This window comes from Microtus ochrogaster, chromosome 7 (assembly GCF_000317375.1).
Source record: "Microtus ochrogaster isolate Prairie Vole_2 chromosome 7, MicOch1.0, whole genome shotgun sequence".
NCBI classification, from domain to species: Eukaryota; Metazoa; Chordata; class Mammalia; order Rodentia; family Cricetidae; genus Microtus; species Microtus ochrogaster.
The window spans coordinates 81503782-81512385 of NC_022014.1; the positions used below are offsets into that span (position 1 = coordinate 81503782).

An 8604-nucleotide genomic window follows, 5' to 3' on the forward strand; every position below is an offset into this window, starting at 1 on the left:
GCGTCGACTACATAGCAAAACAAGCATACAGAAGGACAAAACACGGGACAGCTGAGCTGGCTCAGTGGGTGAATACAGGCACTCGCTACCAAGCCTGATGCCTTGAATATGGTCCCTGGGACTCACATGGTGGAAGAAGAGAAACAGTTCCTACGGAAGACACTCTGACCTTCACATGTACACTGTGGTATGTATATGCATGCACACGCACACACGCACACACACATACACACACACACACGTAATTCTGCTTGTTTGCCTACTTATTTATTAAGATGGTGTCTCACCGTGTCTCTCTGGCTGGCATGAAACCTGCTTTGTAGACCAGGCTGGCCTCAAATGCACGGGGTTCTGCTTGCCTCTGCCTCTGAAGGGCTGGAATTAAAGATATGTGCTATCATACTTGGCCAATATGTATAATTTAAACAAAACAAACGCAAACCAAACAACTCCCACCCCAAATCTCCCAAACACAGAAAAAAATCCGAAACCATGGTCTCCCCTGAGTTTTACAGAAACTTGGTAATGCCTGTCTTCTGGTGTGTTTCTAGAACTTTCTACTGTTTTTGGCTATCTCAGAAGTTCATTAGAATGTTGCCATCTTGGATGTGTGCGGTGAGGGCAACTCCTCTGCCTCCACATCTTCCCCTCTCCCAAGCCACTTGCCCCACTTTAGGAGCCCTGCTGTGACCAGGGCTTCCTTGAGTTGAGCCTTCTGGGTAGGACCTTGCGAGCTGTATTGCGACATCCAACCTTCACAAGACTCTCAAGGCTCTCTGCTTCTCTGTTGTCCCTGCAGCAGCCGAGCAAGGGTTAAGTGGTCTTTCTGCTTCTGCTGGCTGCTCACCCAGGCAAAGGATGTAGGGGACAGGGTGACAGGGGACTGTGATGTGCTGGGTGGGAGAGCTTCACGTCACTCACAGGAATGAGAGTCTTATCCCTGTGCTTTCCCTTCAGCTAAGATACGTGCTGAGCAACAGGAACCGTCTCGCTCGGTCAGGGCAGGTCACATCTCTGATGGGAACACATCTACTTATTCTCCACAAGAACCCTTAAGTGCCCCTCCCCCCGTGGGTACCAGAGGGCTCAGCGACATCTCTCCTTCTCATGGGGTTGGCATTTGGGTTTGGAATTTCTGGAGAAGCCCGTGGGAATTCACAGGCTGCTCCTTGCCATCAGAATCCGCCCTCTTGTCCTTCCATACGTCCCTGCCCATTCTGCGATCTGCCCTCTATTGATCTATATCCTGCCTTGGGTGAGACGATGGGGGGGGGCGGGTACTGGGTTCGTACTCTCCTCCCTCCACCCTTGGATTCTGTGGGCCCTACTTCGTGCCAGCACAGCAAAGAATAGGAAAGTGTAGTCAGTTTATTTTGTCTGGGATATCCCAAACTAGCATCTCTAATTTTACATCTCCTGTTCATGGAGAGGAGGGAGGAAGGAAGGGATGCGGGGGGTGGGGTGGGGGGAGAGAGCCTGATGTCATCAGGGCAGTTTCCCCATCCAGACCCTCTCTCTTATGGGTTGTGATAAGCTTGCAGAGCAAGTCATCTGACTCAGTGTTTGCGGATGGAAAATAGGAGGGACTTCTCTGGAGAAGCCTGGGGCAGGATCCCCAAGGGAGGAGACTCACGAGGGCATGTGTGTAAGATTAAGAAATATCCAGAGCGGAGCTGCCTAGCAGGGGCTGAGCAAGCAACTGGCCCAGAACTCAGTCCGGGGCTTCACTGGAGGACCTGAACCTTCTGAAGGCTGCTCGCTCACCTTTGCCTCACAGAGTTCTCTAGATTCTGAGCTGAACGATCGAGCCATCCCCTTTCAATTCATACTTGCATGAACACAAAACCTGCCATTCTATGGATGTCCTCAAAGGGACTATGGATATCCTCAAACCTACCCATTGGTCCCCAGATCGCAAGTAGACGTCCTGCTGGGAAGTTTGCCGCAGATGGGCCACTGTTTGGACTCAGGCTTGCCCACATGCTCAAGTCAGCTTCCCAACCACCAGTTAACTTAAGGCTCTTAGCTTTCCTGCAGTTCTCTATCCTGAGTAGAGCACCCTTGTCCTGGGCTCCCAGCCACCTCCACATCTGGAAAGACCTCTGGATAAACAGCAGTGTCCATCCTCATCCCCTCCAAGCCTGTGCTAACTCCCAGGGTGTCCAGAAGGAGGGAGCGCCAGCCAGCCAGCCAGCCAGCCAGCCAGCCAGCCAGCCAGCCAGCCAGCCAGCCAGCCAGCCGGGCACACACACAGTTAATACTCCACGGCTGCTGGCTGCTGTTTGGATAAAAAGCGCTAGGAGCGTTCTAGGCTCCTCGGCAGCTCACATCTGGCTGGGGTTTGCTCTTTGTATTTCTCCTGCTTTCTTCCTCTCTTCCTTTACTTTTGAGAGAAACCACATTTCCGCTCCTGGCCAAAGAGACCTTGGAGGCTGCTGAGGAGATAAAGGTGTTGGGACCGCTGTGACTTGCACCGCCCCCTCTTCCTCACCCTTAAGTTCCCCCCCTCCTCGGGAGACTTTTTTTTCTCCTTCGGGCGCTCTCTCTCTCTCTCTCTCTGCTTTGACGTGTCTGCGCTTCCCCTCTGACCTGGCCTAGAAAAGACTCAGCCCCTGAGAGATGCTCTAGAAGTCAGCGCCCCAGAGCCCTGAGAGGCGGGAGGATTCAGTTGGCACAGCCGGCTCAGCTGGACGGAGGTAGGTGGCTTGGCCATCTGACAGACCAGGAAGGACTCGGTGCCTCTGAGCTTCGTCTTCGTGGCTTCATCCAGGCGCCAGAGCAGGGCTGAACAGACACCTTCCCTGCGGTGAGGTGTGAGGTGGCGCTTATGGCAAAGGGGCGGACAGAACAGAAGTTTGGGGGACAACATTGTGCCGTTCTTGCTAACTCCCCTGTACAGATTGACTCTTCCGAGGCAGCCGCTGGGGCTCCCTGGAGCTTGCGGGAGGCGGGCTCCTTGGCGATAGGATGTTGACAGGACCAACTGCACCTTCTCTCATTGTTTTGTGGGGTGTCTCTTTCTTTTTGGGTGATTTTTAGAGGGCATGGAAGGAGAAAGCGTATTTCTGTTCCGCCTGGAGCCACACTGTCCCTGCCATATCACCTGGGCCGTCTGAGGTCCAGGTCTAGCCCATCTGTCAGTGGTCAGCTGGAGCCCTGACACTGACAGGAAGTGTGGACTTTGGCCCCCTTTTCTAACAGGCTTGCTGTTCCTGGATGGCATCCAGCCTGGGCAGGAAAAAACAAATATCCCTTCTCCTCAGACCTTGCTGCAAAGTAAAGCTATGGTGCTAACAGTGGCCAGAGTGAGGGCTACAGTCTCTAAGATGCCCCGGGACCTTTGCACAGCCCTTGCCTACCTGCTGCTCAGATGCCTGGGCATCCCTCCAGGTGTAGATGCATCCTTGCTGGTTAACCTGAGCCCCACCCTGTCTATCTCTGGGCCCACCCAGGCTGCTCTCTGTCCTGGAGAGCTGGACTTCTTTGGGGAACCTCCTCCCTTCCCATTTTTGTTACTTCCTGGCCTGCATTTGTCTGTCAGAAGTTGAGGGGGCACCTCTCTGATTTCTTTCTGTCCTGGCTGCCCTGTGGAACGGAGACCATAGACATGCTTCTCCAGCTTTGGATTTGGGATGTATCTCAGTAGCATGGTGTGGTGCCGTGGAAGGCTCGGATTGCGTCTCTGGTAATGGAAACAATAACAACCAAATACCAAATTTGATTTTCACTGAGCATGTTGGCTCAAGACAGTGAGGCGGGAAAACTGCCGTGAGTCTGAGGCCGTCCTGAGCCAGATAACCAGATGACGAGTTCTCCGCCAGCCCAGGAGAGGTCTTGCCTCAGAGTAAAAAAAGAAAAACAACAGAGAAAGAAAACTGAGAAACGTCACACTGGGATCCCCCTGGGAGTGAGTGACGCCTGCTCTGTTTCTCATAGTGTGACTGGGGCAGTGTGGCAGAAGATGTACAGTCTCTACCCGGCCTGCACCGGTGCTCACTAGAGAGGAGGGAAACCTGCAGAGGGAAGCAGAGGGCTGAAAACAAGAGGCCCACCGCACCCGTGTGTGCCTGGCAGCCCTCTCCAAGGCCCTGCAGCCAGCGCAGGAAGCATCCTAGCTAAACGGTGTCTTCACTCCCCAAGACTCAACTTGGGTTCTCTGCCCCGGCAGGAGATGCTGAACCTCCTAAAAACGTGCACACATGCCATCCTGCCTCCATCTCTCATCCTCTGTGATGTCCATGAAGAGCAGGCTAGCCCAGGAGGCCTGGGCTGCAGGCCTGTCCTGGAGCGTGAGGGCAGCTCACTGCTCGTCGGGGCTGTACCCTCCCTTTTCAGAACAACCAGCACAGCATTATTTTTTTCTGAACACACTCCTTTCTGTTATTCTTCCTGGTGCCTGCCTCCCTCTCCAACCCCCCCCCCCGTAATTAGCATGACTCATAAACCAAATATTCTGGCATTGAACGGCACCCATCAAAACAAAGATGAAAAGAATTTCGTAGAAACTACGGGTCCTGCCTCAGGGCGCCCTCAACCATTTGCTTCTTATCCCCAGGGGTCGGGTTGTTTTGTGGGTCACAGTTCCTAGGTTTGGGAGTGGCTGAGGCTCTCCGGTTAAAGAAAGGGTGAGGTGATGGTGTGAGGTTGGAAGGGCAGGCAGATGTCCCCTGCAGGCTGCTGCTTCTGACAGGCCACCACCCTCTCTGGAGGGAAGGGACTGTTTGGGAGCAGCCCGGGCACTGGGCTGGAAGGACCCAGAGAGACTGGAGCATGGGGTTTGGGGGGGGGGGTAGGCTCCAGAGAACTTCTCTTTTCTCTGGTTCTTGTCCTTGGAAATCCGCCTTCCACTACTGCCAAGAGGCCCTCGGTGGCTGTTTGGACAGGACCCTGTCACCTCCCTGACTCATTCATGAGGTGCAAGAGACATTCTGGCTTCTCCAGAGAGCAGTTTCCTGAAAGCCGGAGAACTCCACACGTGTCTGCCGAGGCTCTGGCTCTGCCTCTCAGGGCCCTGCCCTGGGTCCTTGCCCTGGCAGGACCTCTGTTGGGAGGCTGCAGTTTTGGAGGCCTTCAGAAGTGGCTCCTCTTTCCCTCCTCCCCAAGCAGGAAGGGACATGCTGAGTCCCTGCGGGCCTGTTTGGCTTGGGGAGGAACAGGCCTGTGTGCAGGGTGAGGCCTCAGAGCCCGGAAGGGTGCTGTGTCTCAGAGCCCTGGTAAGACACGGTAGGTTATGCTCGTGCCCTGCCAGCAGTAGTTCTTCATGTGCCAGCTGGTACCCATCGCAAGTCACCCTTCCTGCCCTCGTTGGGCACATGAGGTCTTGGTACCCCATCACCACAGCTCACTGAGGTCTGCTTCTGAGGCCTTTGCAGGCTTACAGTCCTCTCCTTGGGCATCTTCCCAGACTTCTGGGACCCCATGCACTGGCTGGGTTCTATGTCCTACTGTCTTCCTGGCCCCGGTAGGAATTTCCCTTGATATGAGACAGTTGATCAGGAGGCAGAGAAGCAGGCAGGGAGCTGAAGCCCAGGCAGCAAGGATGGGAGCAGAGCCAGGCAAAAAGAAGCCAAGTTCCTAGTGCCCAGGACTGGGTCAGACATGCTCCTGGTTGCTGTGGCCTCATGTGGCGGGGAAGCCGCACACCCTGGGGGCTGCAGCTCCTCTGCACCCCGGGGCATCTGGTTACCAGCTGCCTGCTGCCCTGAGTACCAGAGAAGGAAAAGACCTCCCTGGGGGAGCTGCCAGCTGTGGGTGGGCTTAGGGAAGGCTTTTGCAGCCCTCTCCCTTACATCTCTGGGGCTGGCTCTTTATAGAGACAGGGCTGTTGCTGAAGTTGTCAGGGTTAGAACCTGGGTCCCTGGAAGCCGTAACGAGCTAGGTTCAGCCTCTGTCCTCAACAGGCCAATTAGGGAAAGGAATAGTAGATGACAGTCTTATTCATTAGGAAGAACAATCAAGGGGTCCAGTGACCTCTAAGTCTGTTTTGGGGTCCCGATGTGAGGTTTAGATTTAAACAGAGGGCAAGAGGTGTTCAGAACCAAGCTGCCCTGGTCAGAGCATGACAACCCAGGTGTGGCCCTGCTCACCACTGTCCCCTCACTGACTTGGCCCCATCAAATGGTCTGGCAAATTCTCAGATGGTCTGAAACCTCTTCCTAGGAGACAAGATCCCCTTCTTGCTGGCACCAGGATTCCAGCCTTTCCTTCTCTGAGCAATTGGGGGAAACCCCAGTATTTTGGGGTTCACTGTCACACAAGTAGCCAGAGGGAGAGGCACAAGTATCTCTTTAGAATACCTTCCTTCGTTTTTGCCGGGATGCTGAGCTGGGTTCTGATAGCTCGAGTGTGAGATGGGGGGAAGGTTTGGGGTGTCATGGGGTTCCTGAGTCTTGTGGCCCACAGAGCCCCCCCTCCCTGGGCCTGGAGCCCCGTGAAGACCCATCTATGAGAAGGGGATGTACGGTCTATAATTCCTACATGGTACTTGACCAGCTGCAGCTGCTGGGGAGGTGGAGGCTGCGGGAGAGGGGACGAGGCTGGAGCCCTGGGGTCTGTGGGGGACTGACTAGGTTAGAGCCCAAACCACCCCTACCCCTGTGGTCCCATCATTCAGTCTTCATGCCCCCACCTAGCGGATCCTCTGGTGTTGTCCGTTCACAACTGACTCCTGACACCCCAAGGGAAGGGAGGAGAGTATCCGTCCTTCCCTCAGTATCTTGATTCTTTATGCAGTTTCCTCTGGCTGACCGCTGGGATGTGGCCTCAGGTCCTCCCAATCAAGAGTGCACATTTGCTTTGTTGTTGTTGTTGACAGAGTCTCCCTATGTTTGTGGGGCTGGAATTCAATATGTCCCCTCAGAGCAGCCTTAAACACCGCACAATCCTCCTGGCCTTAGTCATGCCTGATGACTCAGGTTGGCTCCTCTGCGGGGCACTGACAGGCAGAGGAACTCCATATCCCTGCCCACAGGCCTCTCCTTCTGAGCTTACTAACGTACTGTTTTCTCTCCACTCTGTTAAAAGCAAGGTCCTAAAAATGGTTCGAGCGGATGAGATATCTCCCATTTGAATGGGTGAGGGGGCCATTCTTGGTCACTCTGTGTCCACAGGAGTTGGACTCTAACGTCAGGTGTTTGGTGTCAGTCTGCTGGCACCACAGAGATCTCTGACCATCGAACCAAAGACGCCAGTGATGGATCCTTGGTGCCCGTGTTATGCCTGGTATGTTGTAGGTGCTCAGATGGGCATTTCTGTCACCCCAAGGGTGGCTGCTGCTGTTCCAGCTGTCACTAAGCAAGCTAATCAGGTGGGCACCCCCAAACCCAAGCCCAGTGTGCGGGAACAGCTAATGCCCAAGGAAAGGTCAGCATCTTCTTGCTCCAGATGTTTCTAACATCAGCCCACTGCCCGGCATGTTGCTGGCGTTCATAAACACCCACTAAAGGAATGAAAGGATGTGAAGCCCCGCCCTGGGCTGTTGTGGAGCCCAGCGACTCCACGTGAGCCACACCATACATGTATCACAGCCCCCTCCCCGCCCCCGCCCCTCCTCCCCTGCCATCTACTTTCCTATGTGCTGTCAGCTTCCCTGGAATAAACAAAACGCTCTCTTGGTCCCCAGGGTGGGGCTTATTTTGTCGTCTTCTAAGTGGAAAATAATGTGTACTTACTGTGAAGAAAATGATGGGATTGTTACGGTGGGGGGTGGGGGAGGAAAGCCTAGAGAAGCCCAAATAAGAAAGTGTCAGTAGTGCTTGTTCCCAGTCCCCATGGCGGCTGTGGGGAGAAGCTGGATGGGTGGGCTTCAGGGTTGCTAGGTGCGTGGGTCTGGGACACCGCACTTTTAACCTGCGTTTTCCCCGCCTCATGCTTCTAGAGACATCTGTGTCAATAGATGTTTGCACTGATCACCGCTGCGGGTGGATTTGCCCGTCCCCTCCTCCCCTGTCCTCCCTTGTCTCTCCTTCCTTCCTCCTTTAGACAGAACCAGGGGTTCCCGATTAGTACAACCCCTATCCTTCTCTGTGGGTGAGTTTACCTCTAACCAACAGCCTTGGTCTCCGTTTCCCACCCAACTGATCATTGTCATCTAATGGCTCTGTCTTCTTGGTGGCCTCTGGGGTTTGTAACCTTGGCTAAGGAGGTGCAGAGTTGGGGTGTCTTAAAAGCAGGCAGCTTCTTGAGCGCAGAGAAGGGAGACGTTTGGGAAAGGCTAGCTCCAGGCTACAACTAGATTCAGAATTCAGGTCAAACTTAACAGCACATGGCTCTCCCTCATGGACCTTGCATCATCTGAACATTTGAAGATACGCAGTGGTTTTGCACTTGGGATTGACTGCAGTACAAACCACACAAAGTGACGTGGAGGGATGGCTCAGTGGTTAAGTGACTGCTGGTTTTGTGGTGGATCCAAGTCTTGGATTCCGTGGCTTACAATCAACTGTTCACTCTAGCACAAGGGGTCCAGTGCCCTCTTCAGGCTTCCCTGAGCATCCCTACACATACAGCACACACACACACACACACACACACATACACACACACACTAAAAATAAGTATTTTTAAATAGTTATTTATTTATTATGTATACAATATTCTGTCTGT

At 53.9% G+C, this 8604-nt stretch overlaps 1 protein-coding gene across 2 annotated transcripts in view; it reads left to right on the plus strand.

Moving 5' to 3' along the window:
- The first annotated feature begins 2347 nt into the window (after positions 1-2347).
- The window catches only part of C1qtnf1 (C1q and TNF related 1), a 23120-nt gene continuing 16863 nt past the window's right edge, over positions 2348-8604 (plus strand). Inside the window, exon 1 of one of the 2 annotated variants that reach the window (XM_005350816.2) lies at positions 2348-2696. The gene's annotated coding sequence lies outside the window, so the exon portion shown is untranslated. Of the gene's footprint in view, positions 2697-2750; positions 2807-8604 lie in introns of those variants that run through there. The other variant, XM_026780047.1, reaches the window with a different exon arrangement.